Source organism: Suricata suricatta, chromosome X (genome assembly GCF_006229205.1).
Source record: "Suricata suricatta isolate VVHF042 chromosome X, meerkat_22Aug2017_6uvM2_HiC, whole genome shotgun sequence".
In the NCBI taxonomy this organism is placed as follows: domain Eukaryota; kingdom Metazoa; phylum Chordata; class Mammalia; order Carnivora; family Herpestidae; genus Suricata; species Suricata suricatta.
The window spans coordinates 26044681-26067445 of NC_043717.1; the positions used below are offsets into that span (position 1 = coordinate 26044681).

Here is a 22765-nt window from a genome sequence, read left to right on the forward strand (position 1 = left end):
AGGGAGAGAGATTCTTAAGCATGTTCTACTCTCAGCACAGAGCCCACAACCCTGGGATCATGACCTGAGCTGAAATCAAAAGTTGAATGCTCAACTGACTAAGCCACACAGGTGCTCCTGGAAGCAAAAGTTTTTAACAATAATTATAAATATGGCCTCTCCATTGGTCCATCTTTTCATAATACCATGCCATCGGCCCCTTCTCTAGAGTTTCTCTCTCTAGCTGTCTTATAGAGTTCTAGAAGTGAAAGTTCTACTGCTTCAGTTACCTAATTTCTATTTGGAGAAAAGATGGCTGACTTCAGTTTTAAATGAGAAAAGAGTGTTGTAATATTTGTTTACTTCGTTGTGTTTCTTTTTTGTTTGTTGGTTCCCACTCCTTTCTTCCCCCTTAGAATGTGTATATTCTTTATTTTTGATACCAATACAATGGCAACAAAGGAAAAGGCACATACTATCTTCTCAATTTTGAAAGAAAGATAGGAAGGAAAAATCATCAACCACAGGATTTAGTTTCAATAGGTGTGATAATAGTTTTTTTTTTCTGATGATTTCCCCACACGCTCTCCCATAGCAAGTTCCTTCTTTTTTTCCTAGTTTCCATCTGAGAGTTAATATCAATTGGTATGCATACTACAACTCTACTACCCCTGTTACTTCTGATATATTTTCATATTTCCCAACAAGGAAAAATAAGGGTATAAGAATGCCGTGGATACCTGAATAATAAAATTAGAAAGTTATATGTCTCATATTCCTGTGTTGATAATTGTTCTATTTGCTCTTAAATCCAATTGCTCCCATGTCCTTTGCAGCCTATATTTCCTCATATCCATTGTGAATTGGCTTCTTACCGGTTTTGGTCAATGGGAACACTGAGGAAATATTGGCAGTTAGGAAGAAGAGAGAAATCAGGACATTACTTCCAGTTCTCTCTACTTCTGGTAGTAATTCCAACATGGGTTGCATATTCCTTGTGATTCCAGTGTGTACAGGAAAGACGCTCTCTCTGTGATTCCAAGTTCTAATCAGCAGCATCCATCCTCAAGTCAGCTGTAGCCCAGTTGGTCTGGCTCTTGGGCCTTGGTAATAGCCCCTATTCTCTTGATTCTAAAATCCTAGAGGTTGTAATTGCTTCCCATAGATGCTAATCTCTGGGCTGCCTCACTGTACCTCGTTGGGCATTGTAACTGTCTCAACATTTTTGTAACTAGTGCCTCATATTAAATTTCTTGTACTAGACCAGGGTTTCTCAACCTCATCATTATTAATATGTTGACACAGATAATTATTTGTTATGGGATGCTGTTGTGTGTCTTGTATGGTGCTTAACATCTCTACCCCTACCTATTAAATGCTGGTAACACCTCTGGTGTTATGATAGACAACACTGTCCACAGACATTGTCAAATGTCCTCTGGGCAGAATCACCTGTGGTTGGAACTGTTGTATTAGATTAGAGCAGCTGTTTCCCTGACTGGACTCTAAGTGATATACTCCCTCAAACTGTATTTATACCTATTATCCCTCAAAATAAAATTGGCATATGATCAAATGTTGATATATATCTATATCTACCTACATAAAAACTAGACATAGTGGTAAGCAGTCAAACCTTATTCCAATTAATGAATGAAAAAATATATTTATATGAAAATACATGTGAACTTTGATCTACTTTACCCAAAATTAATAAATATTTCATATTGCTCAGCTAATCTGCAATATGTTTTCATTTGATTAACTATCAAAGGGCCCTTGAAATACTTCTTATATTGTGATGCCTTATATATTAAAGTAGTGAAATTAAACATCAATCAGAAAAGAAAATTATTTAGGGAGAAAAAATACCCACTAATAGTTCTTTTTTTCTTTTCCTTTTATTTATTTTTTTAAATGTTTTTCTTTTTAAATTTATTTTTGATACAGAGAGAGACAGAGCATGAGAGGGGGAAGGGCAGAGAGAAGGAGACACAGAACTGAAGCAGGCTCCAGGCTCTGAACTAGCTGTCAGCACAGAGCCTGACGCGGGGCTCGAACCCACGGACGTGAGATCTGACCTGAGCTGAAGCCGGAGACTTAACTGACTGAGCCACCCAGGCGCCCCTCCTTTTATTTTTTAAATTTATTATTTTTTTATTGTTTACATCCTTGCATAAATGCTTTCTTTCTTTTTTTAAATTACTTAACATACACTGTAGTCTTGGTTTCCAGAGTAGAACCCAGTGATTTATCTCTTACATGTGACTCTCAATGATCAATCCAAAAAGTGACCCACTAACAGTTCTTTATTACCACTATACACTATTGTCAGACAATTTTTCTCCCTAAGCACTAATATCTTCTCAACAACAGATAAAGAAGTTATATCCCTTATTTTGTATTTATTAATCCTTTCTCTTTTAATGTTTCTGTTCCAAATTTTATTTTTATTGCCTTTGTCCTTGCTTAATGCTAGTGTCAGGATTTAAAAGTATCATTAAGTCACACACTTATTTACACTTTATTGAATCAGAATAATAGTGAGTTTCAGTGAAACTGCACTAAAAATTTTCTTTGTGTTCTTTGTTGCAGCTACAGAGAAGCACATATCAAATTCATCTAAAAGATGCAAGAGAAAGATAATATCTGAAGATAGATACTCATATTCAAAGTTACTATATAAGATAATTTGTGTAAACGGACAAATAAGTGTATATATTTTTGCTTGAAATACATGTACATAGCCTATATTTAACATGTTTTATATTTTAAGATTCATTTTAATAATACATTCAGTAATCATCTAATAATATACAGAATACTATGCTTTAAGTATAATATTCACCTTATCACTGTACTCCATTAAAATTAAGAGTGGCCAATTAAAGGAGAAAATAAAATTCTTCTTAATGTCATAAAAATTGTTCTCTCAAAAAGGAGGACAACATAATTAACCCAATGAATCTGCAACTCATATACAGAAATATAGATGGGATTAGGAAAACAGAAGGAGGAAATGAAAGCTCAATAGACTACTAGTGTTTGAGCCTAATTTAGAAGTTTATCAAATAGATGGCTGATTATTCATCTCAGGGAATTGTATGGTTCCAGAAATAAGACAAGATAAAACAAAAAAGCTGAATTTCCCTGAATGATTTGCAGACTTTGTTCATTCCAAACTCAATAATCCTTTGCTAATCTGAAGAAGCTTCCCCCTCTACCCCCCTTTTTCTTTCAGAGCACTGTTCATAATGATATGCATAAAAGAGAAATGAAAAAAAATCATAGGTCATATGATGAATTCGTTCAAATTTTAAGGCTTTTGGTTTTAAATATTTATATTATTCATACTATATAGAAATATAAGTAGCAAAATATGATAAGCATTACATTTCTTTTGAACATGAGGTACCTGACAGTTGACACCATATATATATGTGTGTGAATTCATGCTAAGTGTGATACATGTGTATATACATATATCTGATATATCCATCTATATCAGATATTTTCACATTTTCAGCAATATGTGGATTTACAGGGTACACTATTCTTGTGACCTACTGAAAAAGAAGGAGCAGATCACTGGAGAAAAAAAGACACTCTTTATAAGCAGGACTCTGCAAACTATAGCCCTCAAGCCAAATGTGGCCCCCTGCCTCTTTCTGTAAATACATTTCTATTAGAACACAGCCACACACTTTCATTTATGCATTGTCTATGACTGCTTCCACATTACAAGGGCAGAACTGAGTAGTTGCAACAGAGCCCTTATAGCCTACAAAACCTAAAATATTTACTATCTGACTCTTTACAGAAAGAGTTTCCTGACCCCTGATCTAAAGCAATGGTACCTTTGTAAGCTATGGCAAATTAAAAACAAAACAAAGCTATGGTTCACATATATCTTATTTTAAAAGTAAAATTACTTTTCTTCTTCCATAGATTTCTTCTTTTTTTTTTTTTTTCCCGGAAGGCGCATAGCTTCCAAGAAGCAATGAGAGCAGAAGCATACCAGTAAGTGCGCACGGTTACCTGAATAACTTGTGAAGGTTGGAATATGCTTCCTGGCAACACGCAATATAGTAGGAACCTAGAAATACGTCTGCCTGGTGCTTTTAGGGGGAATACATGGACAACCTCTTTTGAAATTTTGAAAAGATTTATTTTCTATTTTTGAGGCACTTCAGTATGAGGACTTGAAGGTTGCATAAAAAGATAGCAACTGGCATAGTTGAAATGGGAAAAGTTTGGCCCTAGGACAAGATGTGTTGGAAACAAACAAACAAGCAAATAAAATTGGCCAATATAAACTTAAACTCATATAAACTCAGGAAGATATAAGCTTAAACCTATAACCTCACGCAAATCGATCTTCATGGATCCTAGGCTATTTTCTGGCCTTTAAATCTTCCTTAAAGGTTACTCTTATGTGCCTTTGAATTTGGTATTTCTACCATGGCTGCTACAGCCCTTGCTTTTCACAAATAAAATTCATTTCTTTCATTCTGATCATGTGGTTCAATTGGATGGCTGTATGGTGTGAACAAATGTCTCCTTTTGGTAAATCTTTGTGACACTTGGACATTACAATACATAAAGTCCTATGCTAATTAAAAGATTTACCTCAACTGTTGTGCCTATAAGATGAGGCTAAGAAGAAACTCAATTGAGATATGAGATGATGTGCCTCAAGAACAGGTGAATATATAACTCCCCAACAGCTTTGTAGGCACCCAGGTTTTCTTGATCCTCACTCAACATACAGAGCTCATTCATTTGTAGAACCTGTGAACCAGCTATCCCCTGTGCCTGGAATGCTCTGCCCCCAGAATGCTACTTGGATAAGTCTTTATTGCCAATCAGATATTCCTAGAAATCATCTCTGTAGCGAGGTTTTAAAACAATTTTCAAGTCTTTCTAACTCTCTTTTAATTCTCTGCATAGCATTTCCCACTTTGACACTTTTTTCGCCCCTCTCTGAATTTGTCTCCTAACTCAGCTTACAAGAACCTTAGCTTATGAGAGCATGGACCTATTATCTCTTGTATATAGTGTGAGAACATTGCTTGGAATACAATGGGCACTCAATACATAATTGAATACATTCATTTTAGAAATCTAGATCTACAGTGCTCCAAAGGTGGTACTAGGCATGGACATAAAGGATGAAAACATTTTTCTGCCTTCAAGGTGCTCCTAACATGGTGGGAGGAATGATCACATACATATCACACAACTGTACCACTTGAGAAATTGTCCATTAGGTTAACAAAACCAGTATTTTGGCACATAGAAAAAATAATCATACTAGCAAACTAGGGGATAGGAGAGAGAGAATTACTTTAGGTGACATTTTAGCTAAGTATAGAAAAGGAGGTGAGGAATGAAGACACTAGGCAAATGTTTGTCACAAGTGGAGTGATATGAAGCTGTGTGACATGCTTAGGGGAGACATATAGTTCATGGTGGCCACCTGTCTTCTGGATATCATTCTGGACATTCATTGTTCTTAATGCCTACTCAACCTTTCACTTAGAAGTTTCACAGATATCTCAAAACGAACACACCCAAAAGAAACTCACTCCTTCTTTCTCTCCAAATCTATTCCTTTCACCTTGTTAGGAATTTAATCAATTACTATTTCACCCAACAAAGCACTTATTTTAATATTTCCATAAATGGTACGAAATCAAGTCAGAAACTGGGAATCACAGATGACTCTTTCCTTAGATTCTACCCAGTAATCATTTAACCTAACACCAACTCTTGTCATTTCTACCTCTGGCATTTTTCTCAGACTTGTCTTCTTCCTTGTACCCTCATTACCTCACTAGCAACCCAAGAGTCAAGATCATCATCACTCCAAGCAAAGATTACAGTAATAGCCTCTTTTCTTCTTCATAGTTGCTTCTCTTTGAACCATTTTCACTGTTCAGCAAAAGAAGTCAGAATCACAGTTCACATCATGGTTCTGTCCTGCTGATCACCCCTTAGTGATTTCCCAAAGCCCAAAAAGCAAAGAAAAATCTCTGAAACAGGACACAGAGGCTCTCCAGGATCTAGTCCCCTTTCCCTTGAGCTTGATCTCTTGACCTTCTTCCTTCCAAACATAATTCTCACATTCTTTCAGTCCCTTTAAGTGTGACACTCACCTAGATATTTCTGTGTGATACTCCCTCTGCATAGAAAATTCTCCTCTACCTCCACAATGTTTTTTGTGCAGAAAATTCTTACGTGTTCTTCCATTCCATCTTTAAATATCACTTCTTCAGAGATGAATTCTCTGATGCAGATACTAATTTAGATTTATATCTCTAACCCTAATGGTTCTCCCCAATTCCTAACTCCCTCTGCCTCTCTCCCTTCTACTCTTGCACCTAACAGAGACCCATCACAGTTGATTACTTGTGTAAAGTCTTCACATCCCTGTTGGGATCATGTCTGTCACATTCACTTTTATATCCTCAGCATCGCACTGTAATTAATAATAATAATGATGATTACTGATGAGGGTAAGTAAATATTTGTTGGATAAATGATAGTAGCATGACTGGAAATGAAATGATTTAAAATAGTGGAATGATAAAACAGAGTACTGAAAATGCAGATGATGGCCAGATTATAAATGCCTTGAGAAACATTTCAGAGGTCAAAGTGATAGGACCTGGGAACAGTTCTGCATGAGAAAGAAGCAAAACGGATAGGAGTTAATGATGACTGCAGTTTTTTTCAGCATGGGTAACTGGGAGAATGATGAAGCCATTAGCTAATACAAGAAATACAGAAATAAGACCAAGTTTGTGCGATGCTGAAAGGGATTGAGGTATTTTGAATCAATATGACATTCAGGAAATCCAAGTCAAGATGTGAACTAAGCATGTGGAAATCTGTCTTATGGGTGGAACACTCTCCAAGCCCAAACTCTCAAAATCAGTTTTTATAATTAATATTAGTAAATTACTTTTATGTGTTGTGAAATATATTAATGTTAACTATAATTAAATATATTAAAACATATTAAAATAGTGTTAGTAGATATATTAATGATGCTAAGTATTGTTAAAAGTCATGTGTTCCTTTATAATCTAATAATTACATATACCTTAACCATCCCATGCCAATGGAGATCTGATACAATTCAAATTCTCTATCTCTTTCTTTCTCTCCTACAGTAACTCTAAAATATAATTCTGAATAACCTCATTTTGTCTGGTGCCAGGCTGTGTTGGGCACCATCCACGGAAGGGTTTCAGCTATATTCATTTGAACCACCACACAAGCCAGACACCAACAACTGTAGAAGGGCTTTTTATTTTTAAAGTTCTTTCATAATCTTGGAGGTTGTTATGATAGGAAAAAAAAAGAGTAAAGCAGAACTGTCCTCCTAGGTATCAAACTTCTTTTTGGGAGAAATTTTTTTTTTAACACTTTGGTAGTAGAAACAAAGGCCAAAGTAATGATCTGACTTCATAAGGGTGTTTTGACATACAGTGTCCCATGAGTCAGGTAACTTTTACATGTATTAAGTTAACATCACTCAGCCAGAAGAATTTTCACATTAAATCTACTACCTTAAGCAAAGTTTAGGAGTTAAATTGATTACAGATGGCCTCTTCAGTGGCTGAGTCTAAGAAGGAAATAACCCTACACGAAATAATAAACACTATCCTTCAAAAGATACAAAATTTGTCTTGGTGTTACATTCTAAAAGGAATATGCCCCACGGGAGCATGCCCAGATAATACTGACCATCTGAAGTGATAGGATTTTGAGAAATACACCTCAAATAGAAAGGCGATTTTTAATGATTTTGTTAATTGATCTCTGATGGGGTCTTAGTACTTAATATTAAAATAGAACTCACAATATTTTATTCTGGGGAAGGCAAGGTAATATGGCTCCAGCATGCAGCTTTCCGGTGCAAGAAGAGTTTCTAGATTTTCCAAAGGTAAAAATGAATAGCAGGTCCTTGGAGTTACACAATCACAAAGCTGTAGGGTCAGCGGCTACTTAAAAGTGATCATTTGCTTACAGAATCACACTTAAATAGCACTCTAGGCAGGTTTTTGATAGGAGTAAGGTGGCAGACAATTTGAAGCTCTAATTTATGATGAAAGAGCTCTAATTGACAAAGAACATGCTCTGGAAACCAGTGAGTGGGTGGTTATTAACATAATGCTAGGAAAATTTAAAAGGTGATACATAATAGGGTCCAGATGAAGACCTTCTCAGTCTTACAAAGAGGTGGGCTGTGAGACTACATTGAGATTGAGCTGGAACCTTTCTTAAGAAGCAGTTTGGGATCTGTTGAGGCATCACTGAGACTTGTGAGATCCGAATATCAGCATGATGGATTTCTAGCATCACAACATGAATAGTATGCATAATCATTTGCTTCTTATTATATTTAAAACACCGATCTTTGCAAAAGGTTTCATCACCTATAAGTTAAAACAGATTTCAACAATAACATGAGTCTCATTTGTATTATGCTTTTATGAGAGTGGGCAACGCACTGAAAATTGCCTCTGACACATAGCATTTCATGGAAGCTCTAGTCTACGGTGCACAGGTACACTCAAGGAAGTTTATCTGGAGTGTCAAGGCCATCCATTTTATGTGCTAGAAGGAGAACATGGTCAAGGAGCACTGCTATCTAACAAGAAAAAGATCTTCCTTATCTGGGCAATTTTCATGGTAGGCATTAAAAGTTACTCAGGAAGGCCACATGGAAACTGTAGCTGAACTTCCATGGACATTTTTACTAGATGTCATCTTACTTCTTGCTCAGTCTGTTAAGATAATTAACTGGAAAAAAGAAAACCCTATTGTCTGGACTTGGCATTTTATAAACCAAATTTTAAACACGTTTGTTAGAGTTGCTTAAGAGGGCAGATTTATTATTATGTGAGTATAATTTTCTTTTTTCTTAACAACATGCTGTCTTACTGACTTTCAAGGGTCAATAGTCTAATATTTAAAACTAAAAATAATTGCTTTGACATCTGGAATATTGGGTAGCCGATTATTTCTTGATAACTTTAGAAGAGCTAATACAATAGGAGGCAGATCTCAAACGGAATAAATCAGAATTTAAGTTATAACAGAAAAGGAGACAGTAAAATGACAAGGAAATTACTAAAAACATAGTATATTTTCCATTTGAAGGTCGATTTCCAGACCAATTTCAAAATAATGATAGCTTAGTTTCCTTTCTCCTCCAAAAACTAAGTCCTCCCCCAGACTTGCACATTCAACCTTTCCCAGCATAACTTCTTCCGCCAGAACTGCAATCACACAATTCTTTTAATTGTTTATTTTTCAAAAATAATGGAAATTTAAATTGGGAATTAAGTTGCATTTAATTTCCAGTTTAGCATTTTAATCTTTGAAAATAACCTAGCATGGGCAAGGTGGCTTTGAAAGCTTCAGTGACAGCGAACCAATAAGAAGAAACCTGTCAGCTTTGAAATATAAACTGGTGGTTTGACTCCACCAAAGCTTTGTCCATTATACTCTTTCTCTTATTCTTCTTTCCCTCTAGCTTTCTGCCACTGGCAGAGCCAAAAATGCTAATATTTCTATACCAGGAAATATATTTCACGTCATTTCTATACACCCAAATGCAATGCCTATAGACTAAATATTCTCATAGAAGCTACTTTTTTTTGGTACAAGATTTCATTTGATATATAATAATTTTATATAGATATTGAATTACATACATGTATATATTTTTTCTTTAAAAATATTTTACATCCTCAGTATTTGTAATAGGAACCTAATATATTCTTAAGGCAAATTGTAGTTGATAGTGTTCTTTGGATGGTACATCATTAATGAGCTTCAAAAGGAAAGTTATTTTATATGACATGATTTGTGATTACAAATTTTAAATTATATATATTCTCTATATAAATTGTGTATATATATATAACACAAAAGACATATATTTTATATATCTAAAATTTCATATACATAATATATATGTATTTAATTATACTAATAAGATTTTCAGTATACTCAACTTGTAATATAGTGTCTGGTGCATTATGTTCTTAATATTGAGCCAATGAATAAATGAAACAAAAATATTAAATAAATAGAAAAAAACAAGTATTTCACTTATTTTACTTTAGAGTGGTGTTATAATATCTGAAAAAAACCTAGTCATTTCTAATATTTTAAAATAATTTAACAAGCTATTTGGTCCTATAAATGATCGTTTGCTATTCTCTGTCAGCTATAATTCGCTTATTTTTTTCGATAGCTTTCTCCCACCTTATAAGTCTAACTGGGGAAAGAACGGAATTAACACTTACCAGTGCCTATTTTTTTTCCCTAAACATTCATATCTCTTTGAATCTTTACAAGGATCCAGGAAAATAGGATCTTTTGCAGAAGAAACAGAGGGTACATTCTCTAAACAACTTATGCAAAAGTGAAAGCCAAGGTTTGAATACAAGTCAGTCTAATTCTAAAACATAGGTCTTTTCTTCAAATCACACCATCTTGAAGAACAGCATTTTCTTATTTCTCATGAACTTTGCCATTCTATCCAAGATGCTATCAGTAGCCAGGACACTGAACAGATGCCAAATGTGCACAAGAATTTAGAACATGAGTGACGTTGAAGTTCTCTGGTGGAATTCTTTAGTTTATTCTGTACCTACCTGAATTATATGCTTTGAGAAAAATAAACTAGTGAAGTTTAATCAGCTGAGTAAATGTTTGGATAAAAGATGAAGCTTGTTTGAATAGATGAAAGCCCTTATTCCTTTGATCTACCAGCAGAAGTCAAACACTTATCATATAGTTAATTCTCATAATTATAATTATGTTTCCTTTAATTATTATATTAGGTTAGTACTGTCCTCTGACCTATTAATTTAAATACACATATATGCATATATATGTGTGTGTGTATATGAGTGTGTGTGTGTGTTTACACACACACAGAGAAAGTATGTTTATAAAATATACTCTTGTTGACAAGATAGAGGTGACACTAATTTATGCATATATCAGGGCAATATAAATTATTTCATTTTAATAGCTTACCTCTGATATTTGCAAACTAAGAGCTTCATTTATATCCACGGATAATGTAAGGTTCCCAACTATAAATGCTTGAATATCCCTTTAAAATTCATGTGTATGAATGATTTTTATCTGAAACATTCTGAAAAATATTTACTTTTGTCTTTTAAATAGCAGGCTGAAGTGATGGAATTTTCTAGGAGGTAGAGACAAATACCTTCTCTGAGAGATCATGATCAGGAGTCCCCAAACTTTCTTGCTTATGTACTCTCTAAAGAATAATTTAGAAGAATTTGTTATCTCTTGCAGTTTATTAAATCTACATCTAGAATTTTTCATTCATAGTTTCAGTGATCACAAAGGGTTAATGTGAGGCACATCACTGTAGATAAAGATTTTTTAAATAGAAGATTGATATTTATGCTTGAAAGACTGTACTGACAACCTATCATGATAACAATATGTATATATATTGAATATTTTTTCTGTCACCACAGGCTTTAAGTATAAAAATATCCTTTTGGATTGAGTTATCATTATAATTATTAATAGTGCATAATTCATCAAAACATAATATATTATAAAACTTGATAAAATATAAACCTAAAAATAAAATTTTACTGAAATATTTCTCTTAATAAGATAGATGAGAGGAATATATTTCTAGAATTGGAAAGGTTTCAGTGTAATTCTCTTTAAATTTTTAGTTTTTATAGATATAAGTGCTGATAAAAATTAGGTGAGTAGAAGGGAATGGAAGGCATTTTACTGTAGTAATTTTACTTCATTCTTTGAACCCCTCTGTGTCAAATGCTCAACGTACATGGCGATCCACCATCCAAACTTATTTTTAATGATCTATATAAGCTGACAACTCATCAGGTCTCTTTTGCTGAAAGCAAAAAGTTCTCAAACTACCTTCCTTGCAAAAGGCTGTATTGCCCAGTCATCAAAGTAACTCATGATCCTTTGGTTTGAAGCTTCAGTAAGATCCTAGATGGAAGAAAAAGAAGCTTTTCTTTCTTAAAGTGGGAGAAACAGTTTAGGGAGTGGAGGTGGGAAAGAAACAGCCTGAGGTCTGGACTGGGGGCATCTTTTTCCAGGCAGTTTCTATTCAGGGAAAAGTGCAAAGGAAGCCTAGGATCTCGCAATCAGTACGCTTACCGTGGTGAGTGCTGACTAGCGTATAGAATTGTCAAATCAATATGGTACACCGATGTGAGTTCTATGTGTGCAATCTTTCATTTATGCATGTGAGAGGGTTTTCTTTTCTTTTTTTTTTTTTTGATATTTTTACATTGTAGTACTTGTTTTGCTTGTTGGTGGTGTTTGCTTATTCAATACATTCCGTCAAGGACAGAAATTACATGCTGGGGTTTTTTTTTTGTTTGTTTTTTTGTTTTTTTTTTTTTCTCCCTAGGGAGTGTGTCTTGGGTTTTTCCCTTATTATTTTCAATACTTTTTTTTTTCCTCTTCTTTTTTTGGTGGTGGGGGTGGTTATGTTTAAATGAAGTTGCTTTTACAACACCAAAGACTTAATCATCCATTTCCTACATAAAAGGTAGCTACTTTTTTGCATGGACCTCAAGTATATTGTAGTATAGAGGTGGAATTTAAGGAAAGGTATTAAGCAGGCTGTGTTGTAGCTTATGGACAAGTAACAGATTGTATCATTTATCTTGAATGTATCATAACTAAGCTGTTATATAACGATTGCCACTTCAGATAGCTGTGAAATTAGGTGATTAACTAGTTGTTACTTAACCTTCTAATTTCTGTATAAGTCTAATTACATGAAATAGAAGTTGGGGTTCTGATTTTTTTACTTTGCTTATCCATTTGGAGTGTCACTGTAACTACTGTATTGTAAATGATGGAAAATAATTGCATATGTTAAAAAAATAGTGTTATATTCTAAAAAAAAAATAAAGTTACAAAAAAAGCAACCAAAAAAAATAAGATATATACTTTCTTAAATAGTAAAAAAAAAAATAATAAAAATAAACATAAAAAGAAAAAAAATATGGTACACCAAAACTAAGATAACACTGTATGCTAATTATACTCCAGTTTACAAAATTCCTTTAAAACTATCTGTGCCTACTCCTTGAAAAGCCTTCATGTGCCCCCAGTTGACATGTATGCCAGTGTGAAGACAGCAGTTTTAAGAAATCCAGTCATTGTCTTTGACAAGAAGTATAAACTGGCATATCTAAATCATCTGATAACTCGTGTGGGCACGTCTTCGGTTGTATCTTGCTGCTAAATAGCTACGTGTTAAAATAAGGAAAGTTGCAATTCCAGAAGAAATAGACTTATTGGCACTTGTGCCTAAATATAATTCTTAACTCCCTCTCTCCTGCCCTCTGGCTTTTGAATTTGTTTCATTCAGCAGTAATAGAAGGCAGGGCTAAGAGGCAGACTCACATAATGGAGAGTCTTGAAACAAGGATGTAGGATCATGATTTAGAGTCGACATGGCCAATAACTCTGTGTGCAGCCAGAGGGAAGCTTCTCAATCTTTCTGAGTCTCAATTTCTTCTCAAGCATTCTCAGCTGGGCTGTACTTTTGCCTCACCCAAAGAGCTGTAAAAATAAAATGCTGTCTAGGCCCCACCTCCAGGAATTTGGATTTGATTCATCTGTGTTGGGGCCTGGACACATCTTTCTTTAGAGTTCTCTACTTAATCCTAACGTGAAGGCAAGATGGAAAAAGTCAAGGTTGGAATCATCATCTATATAGTCTTTCAAGAAAAATGGAATGCATGCCTACCACAAGCAATGTTGCAAGCTTTCTATGTTGACATATTTACATATTCTTGGAAAAAACGGTTGAATGCCACTTGAAGAAAGTAAACGTTGTGTTTGGGCTTAGTCTTAAAAATTCCTGATACAAAAATGATGCAAAATAGAGAAGGCAATTCAGTCTATGGTGGCCTTTTTACAAACTGAATATACAGTACAGAGATACCCCAAAACTGGGTTGTTAGTAATGTTGCATTGTGCTTTTAACTTAACATTTCACACAACCGAATGCATCCCTTCATTTGGAGATTTAAAAATGTTGTACCATTGCCCAGTTTTCCTTTTTCTGCCTCTTAGAGATCTTAAGACTTAGTAATAAACAATAAGTTCTACTCAGGACACATATTCAAATCTATTTCTTCTTACTCATGAAAAACCTCAGAAGGAAAGGAAACTGACCATTTAAATTAACTAAATCTGAAATAATTGAGCTAACCCAAAAAAGAAAATCCCCTCTTGAGGTGAATAATTTTTTTAAATAAAAGGTGAAATCTGACATGGCACACTGCTTTTGTTGTTGTTTCCTTGCATTTCCCTGGTGCTAACAAAGAAATAAGCAAATATTTCATATGACTGTATTTATATGGCATGTACATTCTCTACATTCTTTTCAGTCCATTTTTCCTTAATGTATTTGTCCTGGCACTTTAAATAACTTTTACTCAAATTTGTCAGGTGATTCAATTCCCTGTTATGCTTTACAGATTTCACCTGATGCAATATACACTATTTGATAATTTCTGCATTTTCAGTTCATCTTTTAATTTAAAAGTAAAGATCAATAATTAATGGTAAACACTGAGCTAGGAAAATCTTAGCCAAAGGGCTGCTTTACGTAAATTATTTTTTAAATTTCTTTTTTTAAATGTTAATTTATTTTTGAGAGAGAGAGAGAGTGGGGGGGCAGAGAGAACGGGGGCAGAGAGTCTGAAGCAGGCTCTGCGCTGACAGCAGAGAGCCCAATGTAGGGGTCGAACTCACAAACCATGAGATCATGACCTGAGCCAAAGTCGAATGCTTCTGCATCCTGAATTTCTCTTAAAGTTAATAAAATACCCTGATGAATAATCACATGTTTCAATTGATGAACACTTTTCACACAATATTTTATTCCTTACAGGTGTAAAACATAGTGATTTGACAATCCTATACATTACTTGACGCTTACCATGGTCAGTGTAGCCACCATCTATCACCATACAATGTTATTACAGTATTATTGACCATATTGCCTATGCTGTACTGTTCATCCTTGTGATCTATTTATTTTATAACTAGACGTTTGTACCTTTTAACCTCCTTCATCTTTTTCACTGATGTCTCCAGTGCCCTGCCCTCTGGCAACCATCACTATGTTCTCTGTATTTAAGAATTTATTTTCTAGCTTGTCCACCTGATTTGATAATTTTGTTGTGAATTCCTTAGGATGGATGATGATGAGCATATAACTATAGCTTGGGATGTGTGAACTGAAGAGATTTTGTTGAATGCTAGATTGTCATTTTGCTAAAGTTTAATTTAGTTGTGCAAGTTATTAAGTTGATATTGAAAATTAACCCTAATTTGAACATCCAGTGTCTTTGGTCCTGAGGTAAATGTGATTGAACAATGGACCTTTCATAAATGTCAAGTTGGGGTAAACTGTGGGGGCGAAGGAGGTAGAGAAGGTTCATTTTATAGAAACAAAGCAAACAAAAACAAAACTTGTGATAGTACAGAAAGTATCAGAATAGGTTTTGCAGAATGATTTTTCTTCAGCAATGACTATCTAAAGGGAGTTAGATACTGCTATGAAACAAAAAATAAATTCAAAAATAGAGGTTCAAGTTTTAGCATCAACTGATCCAAAGCAAAAGCAACCATCCAGAAAAAAAAAGAAAAAAAAGAAAGGAAGAAAAACTAGTCTGAGGCATTTTTGTAAAACTACACCACAAATCAATATTGTAGACACTTTGAAGATCATCCCCTTTCTTTTCAAGCTTCACACTTAGGACACAGGGGATATATATGTTTATATCTTCTCTGTTTCTAAAATAAATTGCTTCCGATCTAGCACCTCTTTTATGGAAAGGCCCACTGCAAATGAAAAGCCAAAAGTAGAGATGTCATTTAGGGTCATTTCAGATATTTGTATCACAGGCAAGCATTGCATTTGTTGCGCTTCATTTCTCAAAGCCATTCCCCTCCAGCCCGGCACCTGTGCAGGAAGTTTGTCAGGGATGATCCAACCGGGAAAACTTTCTTTGTGAAAGGATTTATAGAAATTTTAAATAGAGATATATATATTGTGGGAAACAAAATACTGCAGAGTACTGTTGTCCGAAGGACAAGTAAATGCATCTGAGTTTCTGCTATGAAAACAGAAATATTAAGATCATGGGAAAATTTAACCACAACATGCTATCAATGACTTAAAAATTCATTTACTATAGAGCCTGTAAGTGATGAAGGATATCTGCCTGTTTATAAGAAATCATTTAATACTTCTTACCCTCTGAATATAAATTGAAAAATTTCAGAAACAGATGTTCTCCTTTCTAAAACTTTCAGTTAAGTACAATCTAGTTCCAGAGAAGAGGGGCAAATGACATAAACTCGATGCACAGACACAATATTTAAATCAAAATTTGTCACCAAATGTAAACATCTTCCAGTAATGTTCTACAAGAGTTGGAAAGTACTGAAAAAGAAAATATTTCTTTGATGAATGCAACATAATGTCAGGCACTGGGCAGGAAAGGCTCCCATCATAAGACAGAATCAGTATACCAGAGACATACAGTTTGTGTTACTTAGGTGTTGGGTGTAGTTACTACTAGGAGAGATAAATTCTATCCCATATATCTTAGAAGCTGTATGTTTAACTTTTAAAGTAAAATGCCTTTTCATATCTGCTATGCATGCCAGTATTATTATTAATCCCAAGGGGGGGTCATAGATTTTTATAGTTGCTTTCACCAAGTCTATTGTTTATTTAATTTTTACTTTGCTTATGGTTTCTTTTGTTATATGGAAGCTTTAAACTTTCAAGTAATTCAGTCTGCTACTTTTATGTTTGCTGTGTTTAGGTTTGTTGCCTTACTAAAATCCCTCTCAACAAAAGTGTCCTACATTTATTTTTATCATCTTTATAAGTTTATATTTCTAGTTAGCTCCTCAGCTACTTGGAATTTATCTTTTTAAACTATTAAAAGGACAGGGCATTCCCACCTGCCATATAAATAAACAGTTATGAAGCAGCATTTATTAAATAAATTCGGCTACTCACACAAAACTGAAATATTTACTCTGTCTTATTTGGATACATTTCTGGACTCTCAGTTTTAGTTCACTGACTCATTTGTGTAGACTTGTGCCAGTACAATACAGTTTTGATTACAATCACTAAAAAAAAAATCTAGAAAGGCAAGTTCCTCCAGAATATCCTTCTTATTCATAAAGTTCTTAGCAATTCATACACACACACTGAAACACACACGCACACATGCATGCACACTTTTCTTCTACATAAACTTTAAATTCTATTACTTCCTACTGAACTTTGAAATCATATGTTCCCACAAACATACCAAAGGTATTCTGGTTAGAATTGCACTAAATTCAAATGTTAATTTGTCAAATATTATCCATTTGATTTTTGTTTGTTATGTGTCCTTATGTATATTTTTATAGTTATTTGTCCCCTATAGGACCTATAACTTTCTTGCTAGCTTTATTCCTACTAAATTTATACTTGGTCATTATTGTGAACAGGATATTTTTTCATCTGCAGTTACCAACAGTTGATATTATTTTAAAAGCTATTGGGTTTTAGATATTTTTATAATATTCATTTTAAAATATTATAAAAAAATTATCTCACATAAAAAAACAGTCTCTGGGTTTTTTTAGTTAATATATAGTCATCCTACTTAACAGTGTTTTATTCTTCAAAAACATGTATGATGCATGTTTCATTTTTATTTGTTTTAGTTTATTTCCTAAGCTAAAACAATCAGAGAAGATTGGAAAACTAAAAAATAAACAAGGTTGATAATTTTCTATGTTAAATATGGCTTGTGTTTATTGGGTTCCAGCTTCCATCACCTTACCTATGTTCAGATATCTTAAGTGCTGGAAAATACGTGATTTCTTGAGGCATCCAATTCCTTCTTTTGGAAGTTCTCACTATTAGAGGGTTCTTTATTGAGTCAAAAATCTGCTTCCCTGTAGCTTCAATGTAAAAGTTTTGGACCTTTGTATCTCATGGGGATATTCAGAACAAGATTAAATTCTTATCTGCATAAGAACCTTTCAAGTGTCTGAAGAGAGCTACCACATCTCCTCCTGTTAAACTTCCCTGATCCTTCATTCACTAAATGACATAACTTCAAGGCCTCCCAGTCTAGGAATGACTTTCACCTTTTCTCTGGTAGTAAAGGCGCTGATCAAAAAGTTTAAAGTTAAAGGTAAGATTATAAAAGTGACAAGCATTATCTGAAACTGTAAGACCATAAGGGGCAAGAAATTTTTAAAAATATTATTTCACATAATCCTTATTATAACCTGAGTAATTATTTTCACTTTATAGATCAGGAAACAAAATCACAGAGGTATTTTTAATGTGGATATAGGATCTGGACCTCAAGGAGAGTCCCTGAATCTTTCACCCTATGAGGTTGGTATTATCCCCAAGGTTTGAAGGAAGGGCTGCATGATCCTAAATTATGATGCCTTCTGACACCATTCTTCCTACCACAGACAAGGTGTGAGTCAGTCAGGAAGACTGAGAAATGAATGAAACATACATCTAACAAGAAGAAGTCTTCTTAAAATTGTAACAATGAAAGCAAAAAGCCAAGGTAAACACAACTTTCAGCACTGACAAAATAGCCATAGGCCACAGAGAATATGTAAAGACTCCCAACTCACCACAGACTGCATTTATTTCCATGTGGAAAAGCATCCAGAAAACTGAATAAATTTTAATTACATTTAAGACCTGCACCTACCTCTAAACACAGAGTATCTATCCTCATATCTGAATCTTCATTTCAACATACAGAAGGATTATAGTGATATAAAGCAAGGGTTTTTATATTTCTTTTAGTTTTGTTGTCCAGTGGTCCTCATACATGAGTATATGTTAACTGGCATGGCTACTTTGCAAAATTTTATTAGTATATGTGGACCATAATACTGACTTTAATGATTACAGATAAATTTTCTCCCTTTTCTATCAATCAACTATCTTCCAATTTGCAAGTCCCAGTTTTGCCCTAAGAATGGAGTTAGGTCTGAGCCATTAGTATAAGAACACAAAATAAAAACAGTTAGTGCTAATCTTTACTTGTTTTTTTCCCCTGATTAAATACACACATCCCCAAATGCACAAAAAACAAGCACCTAATACAAGAAGCTAACGTAATATTTTTGAACATTTCCCAAATTTCTCAACATAATTTTATGAATGTTTTTGTATATCCTTTTATAGATCCAAGTCCTCTTACACACTTTTTACATTTTTTGCATTAATTTAAAAATAAAAGCTAGTATGGCCTGACCTCTGCTTGTGTATTGACGGTGCTTTTTAATGTTTTACTTTTGCTGTTCTTCTACTAACATGCCCTCAATAAATCAATCCCAACTGCCAGAAAGCAAATATCCATGTTGTTTCCTTTCTAAATACAAAACACTTATAGTTTATATAAGAAAAGGAAGAAGGTATACAGTAGCTTTTAGATAGTACCTACTACATGGTGGTCAATCACAACAGGCACTTTGACCAGTATGCTTTCATTTTGAAATCTCCACTTATTCTAGCCCATGATAAAGGTCTTTCACCTGGCATCTGTCGTTGGGGTTCAAGGTGATCCCTGGATCTCAGGAATAATTTAAAATACAACAGTATTTGCCTTATAAGCCAGACTTCATTCTCATTTTGCAATTGAAGATACTGAGGTCCAGCAATATGTTCACATCATAAATACCTGGTAGACTTGAGATGCTATACGATAGATTTGCGTGAGGTTATAGGTTTAAGCATATATCTTCCTGAGTTTATATGCGTTTAAGTTTATATTGGCCAATTTTATTTGCTTGTTTATTTGTTTCCAACACATCTTGTCCTTGGGCTGTCCGCTGATGGTGTGGGGGCTGCTTGGGATTCTCTCTCTCCCTCCCTCCCTCCATCCCTCTTTCTCTCTCTACCCTTCCCCTACTCACATTGCCTCTCTCTCTCTCAAAACAAATAAATAAACTCAAAAAAAGTTAAAAACACAAGTTTGCTCCAGCATGACATAACACCTCTGCTCAAAGTTCTTAAGAAGTTCAAATCTCAAAACCTATTAAAGAGCAATGAAGATAAACTTTATACTCTGCAACCATCATAAGTAACTAAGTATATATTGTGAGTATAAATTTTAATGACCTAAAATGGAGTCAATGTGCAAAACTATCACACACTGATGATGGCTATAGAATTAATCTCATTTGAATCAAGTCTTTAAAAGAATTTCAACCACTGACATAATTTTGGAATTAAATACATTGTTGCTTTTTTTCAATTGAGGCATAGTTTACTTACATAAATTGTAAAAATTTATGTACAGATTGATGAATTTTGGCAATTGCATACATCCATGTAACTGCCATTCAAACATAATATAGAATGTTTCCATTACCCTGGAAAGTTCCCTATGGAATTCCAATTCCAACCGTCTTCCAGAGCCAACTCATTTTTTACCTCCATTACAACAGTTTAGTTTTGCTGTTCTTAAACATCATATACATGTTTATACTTATGTCTGTGCCCTTTTGTTCAGCATAATGTTTCTGAGATTCATCATATTGTTGCTTTTGTCAATAGTTTGTTTCTTCTTTTCACTGCTGAACTTAATTTCATTAATGATTCAACAAAGACATCAACATTTTGTGAGGCAATAAGGGTGGGAGCAGGATGTGGTGGCATTTTATGTGGTACCTAAATGGAAAGGATCACCTAACAATATAAGGAAAAAGGGAATGGTATTCTAGAAAGAAGAAAAGAGCATCTGAAAAAGCTCTGCTGTGTCCCAGAAAGAAACACTAGTATGATTAGAATATATGAATGGAGGAAGGCAAGAATGCAGTATGTTCAGTAATTCAGTACAGACTAAGCCATGATAAGGATCTTGGAGTGCATTATAATTGCAAGAGAAGTCGATGAAGGGATTTAAGCATGGGGATGTCCTTCTCTGTCTGACTGTTTGAGGAGAATGGTTTTGCTGCTGTGTAGGGGTGAAAAAGACCAAAATCAGCTATAGTAATAGGTTGTGGCCTAATTTGGCAAGAGGGTAGAGGTGACTGGGCTTCAAATGACGGTGGAAACAGAGGAAGAGAAGGGAAACTCATGATAAACTTTGGAGATAGACGTTATAGTGCATCAGTTGCCTATGGGTTATACAGAAAGGGAAGGAAATTAAGGATTTGTGTTTACCCTGATTCCTTACTAACCCAGTAAATAATAATAAGATGTTAATATAGAGAAGATAGGGGCTGGGGCAGAAGAGAAATGTCAAGGGAAATGTAAAATGTGCATATAGTGAGGCCAAGGAATCAATATCCTATAGTCAGATGGATGTGTAGGTTTGGAGTTCAGAGAAATGTGGATTGGAGTAATAAACTGAAGAGTTATCAAACCTCAGGTGGTCCATATACATTGATGATATCACCTAGTATAGCACTGCAAAAACTAAGGATCAAGACGCAAACTTCCCCCTGAGGGATTTAGCACAATTCACTAGAGTATGAAAGGACAAAGTTGATTTATATCTCTGCAGGTTTTACATGTTTAAGACATATGCATACAAAATGAATAAATAAATGTTCATTTATGAGAAGAAATGTGCTTACATTTTTGTTCTGATAGGAGAGCATGATCAAATTTTTGAAAACCACTGCCTTACAGATCAAGGGGAGGGAGAGGAGTTAGCAGAACTAAGAGGAAGCAGTCTGTGACGTAGAACAAAAAGTAGGAGAGATCATGGAAGCCAGGAGAGATGATTTTTTTAATAAGAAAGGAGGCGGTCCCTTGTCCCTTCTCTCCATGCGGTAGAAACGTAAACCCAAAGAGTCTTCTGCACGCCCCGTTCCAAATGCCAGACCTGTTGGAAATGGACTGGGGAGCGGTAAAAAGGCTGCCTGCAAGTGTGAACATCTATAAGATCACCAAAAGAGTCATTTGTTACACTCTATCTCCCCATTCAGCTACTCAAGTCTGGTTTCTCTGCTAGGGTTAAGTGTTTCTTCTGGATATTTCCCTGTGCCTTTAACAACTTCACATTTACTTTTGAAAGTATGCCATGAAATCATTAGGTTACTTGTCAGATTTAAAATGTTACACAAGCTATTTTGGAAAAAGAAAACAATATACATTTCAGGCACATTTCCAGTCCTAAACAATACAAAGTATTGCTAAGTATGGCATTTAGCCATTAATGCTGTCTTTCAGTTCTATAATGTAAAGAAATAACAGGCTTCTGACAACCTGGATAATACTTTTAAGCTTCTACATTATTGTTCCAAATATCACAGAAGTTTCACTCCACAGTAGGTTTCTCTTCCTGGTGAACAATGTTAAAAACAGCCTTGGCCTTGCAGAAAGAAAAGGTGGATCCAGGTGTCAGCCCTGAAGCTTTTTAAGTTTTGACTTTTATAAGCCATTTAACTATAGCAAAATAAAACCTGTTAAGATATGTCCAAATTTAAGGCACTCATTTTATGTATTTAAATGGCTATAATAGAAAAAACGTACCTGTTACTCAATATTTAGTTTATATCAGGTTTTGCACTAATTATAGACTCCACATGTATTGCGTATGTGTTGATTAAATTGTCATTATTCCTTATACAATATATCTGCTCTTTAATCTACTGATCATGTTGAAAGAACAGTTCTGATCAGCCATGCACGTAT

The 22765-nt window shown here is 34.5% G+C and overlaps 1 protein-coding gene across 9 annotated transcripts in view; it reads right to left on the reverse strand.

The window, feature by feature from the left end:
* The window catches only part of DMD (dystrophin), a 1657593-nt gene that overhangs the window by 1020800 nt on the left and 614028 nt on the right, over nucleotides 1–22765 (reverse strand). The gene's annotated exons all lie outside the window — the stretch shown is intronic.